We start from the raw sequence: 3,510 nt of genomic DNA on the forward strand, positions 1-3,510 counted from the left end.
CAAAGAGACCATAACTTCACGGCAAAGATGCCGTAGCATTTTATTACCGTCACAAAAGTCAACCAATGATATTTTCATTGAAATATCTGCACTGAATCATGATTAAATGTATGAGACAAAGAGGGATGTCTTTGGTGAAGGCACTTAAGGTAGAACATTAGCCAATCTCACCAGTTGGCTAAAACAAAAATGAGTTCGTTCAACCTGGCTGGAGGCCTGTTAGGGCTGTTCTTTCTCACTGTGGCCTGACTGAAAACCAGTGGCATTAAGAAAGAGTCACATTTCCCCAGTCTGGGGGTGGCCCAGTGGGGTGGTGCTGCTCTCAAAAGCCTTGTGCCCCTAAACACATCCATCCTCACAAGATCAGTTTCCCTAAGTGCTGGTTCCAAAAATAGGCTCAGAGTTGGCAGAAATCATCCAGGAAGCTTCTTGAAGGCCCTCTCTTTATTTCTCAGTCTGACTTTCAGCTTGTCCCAGCTACTGCAAGCAACTTCGGCTTCCCAAGGTCACTAGCAACTTCTAGTTTTGCTAATATCCTTGGTTTTCCATGGCATTGGTTGTGACCATCGGTTAGACTAGTGGCCCCCCAATTAACCGTACCTGCACTTCACACCCTTTTCTTGAATCTGGGCTGGGCTTGTGACTTGTTTAGTAAGTAAAGGGCATAATCCAGCTCTCTTTTGATTAGAAAAAATCATCATCATCATCATCATCAATAGAGGGCAGTAGAAGGGATACAGTGACAATTCTGGATTTAAGTCTTCAGAAGGTCTGACCACTTCTGCTTTTGAGCTCCTGGGAGCTCTGAGCTGCATGTGACAGGTCTAGCTACCCTGCCAGCCAGGCCACTGAAAGAGATTACATGGAGAAGGAGAAACTCAGGACTGCAGGCAGAGAGAGAAGCCCAGCCATCCCAGTCTCTCTGCTGACCTGCTGACCACATGAGTGGCCATCTGCAGGCTGGCAGAAGAACAGTCCAGCTGAGCCCAGCTCAGACTGAAGAACAGTTGGGGGTGGGGTTTCTTTAAGCAATTAAAGTTTTGGGGTAAGTTTGTCAGCAACATTTGACAACCAAAAACACTGGTCATTCATAGATGCCTTTTTTCTAAGTACAAAACAATTACTCAAATGCAAAAAAAATGTGGCAAACATTTTCCCACCACAACCTTCTCAGTCAACAACTGAACTATAATTGGTCATCGGCTGGAAAAAAAAAAAAGAAAAAAAGCCACACCTCTTATCTTAATTCATAAATATCCATGATTCTTTTTCTAGAATTCTTTAATGCCAACACAAAGGTAGACCAATCAGCTTCTGACCGTCTCAGGGACTAGCTTAATTCTCATTTGGCCAAAAATAGAAGCCATCAAAATGAATTACCCACTACTGGATACACGACGGGTAGATGAGATGGTTCTCACTTTTCTAGGATGTTGTTACTTAATTTTCCCAAATCATTTCTTCTTATCATCCCCCATAATAAGGAAATAAAAAATAAACTGGTTAAGGTTGTAAAAAGAAGAAAAAAAAAAAGCCTATTACTAGAATTTGAATCCCCACCATCTGCAAAATACAGTGCACAATTTAACTGCTTCCTTAAGATAAAACAAATTCTATAAAATATAATGTTGTCTACATTGTAGAGATAATTCTTGTTATCTGGGGAAATGAGTAATTGAGAAGCAGGTATTGTTGAGTTAAAATACGTGGTCTTTAAATGGTTTCAAATTTTGCTTATCAGAGGTAGTCAACCACAATGCAAGCCTTCCAAATTCAAATTCTGTCTTCACATAAACTTTCTCGCATCTGTTCTTGATCTTTTTAGGGAGAGGGTGAAAGTCCACATCTATTTCTGTGCTGAAGTTCTGGCAGGTTTTCTCATCTGAAACTTTTCTGCTGTTGCATCACGTTTTCAGACTCTAGCACTGTCTTCTCTCATTTCTGCACAGGGTGGTGTTGGAGTACACGGCGGGATGGGGCTCTGATCTCCACTTGTCTGGTCTGCTAGAGAATACTTAATATTTGTATATTTGTGCCCTTTACTCTTGATTTTCTGCTCTTCAATCCTGCGCTGTTGTGTTTCAATATAATGCTGGACTGCCATATAGATAAATTGGTACTGTGCTTCTGTCTGAACCATCCCTGACCTCTGAGACCACACCATCTGGATGGTTTTGAGAACGTCAGTGTCACAGTCAACACCTTTCTCTCTGATTATGTCAATAAGAGCATCAATCACAATCAACATCCGTGTCCGGCCAATTCCAGCACTGCAGTGCACCACGAATGGCCCTGCATCCATGAATGATGCTCTCCTGTTTATGGTGCACCTCCTCCAGGAAGTCCAGCATACCCCCAGGGTCACTGGGCACTCCATGGTCCAGCCAGGTCTGAAAGTGGTATTGCCAGACCATTCTCTCCATGTTCCCTTGTCCAACCTTTGAAAGTTTAAGTTCTCTTAGCGTATAGTCATGAAGAGTGCTTTCTTTGATGCTCCTAACATGCATGACACCATATTCTTTCAGAGCATACTCATCAGGCCAGTATTTGACACATTTACTCTTTCCTCTCTCCACTTCTTTTGTTGTCATGACAATCACTTGGGAGTTTTCCTGGAACACCATCTGCAAAAGTTACTCACCATGTTTTGCAGGCAGCCTTGTGTGGCAATGTAACTCTTTCTGGACTTTGAATTGTTGCACTTGGTTTCAAATTCAGACATGATGATATTTGCTTTGATGTAATCTGAAACAGGCTCATTGGGATCACTGTCTTGTAAGACAACCCTGGTACGATCAAAGGGCAGGATGTTTTTATATCCTTTTTTGTTTTTGTTTTCTTGTCTTTGACCCTCTTTTCGGCTGTAGAGAGGTGTGCCCTCTTGTTGTTGTAGTGTCTCAAATTCTTCCCAAAAGCCTTGTTTGACTTTGTCTGTGGTCTCAGCTAATTTGCTTAGTTCTCGAACTCTGCAACATTTATACAAGCATTTATACAAGTCGTGTTAAGGGGCTGCTTGAGTTGTAGCACTGTACCCAATGTTTCCATCATAGGATTCTTCTTGTAATGTTGCTCAAGATCTGTCGAAGAATCAAACTGTTCTCCTCCACCAACGTTGTATTTCAGTTACTTTTCGGATCTGCACAGTTCAGAGGATATTTAAGCTCAACAACATCTCCATTCTTCTCTTTTAATTGTCCATGATGTTCCATGTAATACTGGACCAACTCAGCCAAAGTGGCAAATTTCTCCCCTCCATACAGGTCATAGTAATCACCAGTGTTCTGAATCTTGATGTGGGTGACAGCTCCATTTCTTCCAACGGAAAGTGTGAAGTCTCCAGGGTTACTTTTAGTAGGCCTTGCCAAAAAGCTGCCATCAACTCCTCTTGTCGTCAGGTTTTCTGCCTCCACACCAGTGATACTTGGGTGAAACCATCTCCGCGATGTCACGTTCCTCCCGCCCTCCGGCTCCACGAGGGACCCGCTCCTTGCTCAGGTTCCACTGGGCTCA

The 3,510-nt window shown here is 42.7% G+C and overlaps 1 pseudogene; it reads right to left on the minus strand.

Annotated features, from left to right (window-relative positions):
• Positions 1-1,878: 1,878 nt before the first annotated feature.
• Positions 1,879-3,117, minus strand: LOC112626719 (annotated as a pseudogene).
• Positions 3,118-3,510: the final 393 nt, after the last annotated feature.

This window comes from Theropithecus gelada, chromosome 6 (genome assembly GCF_003255815.1).
Source record: "Theropithecus gelada isolate Dixy chromosome 6, Tgel_1.0, whole genome shotgun sequence".
NCBI lineage: Eukaryota > Metazoa > Chordata > Mammalia > Primates > Cercopithecidae > Theropithecus > Theropithecus gelada.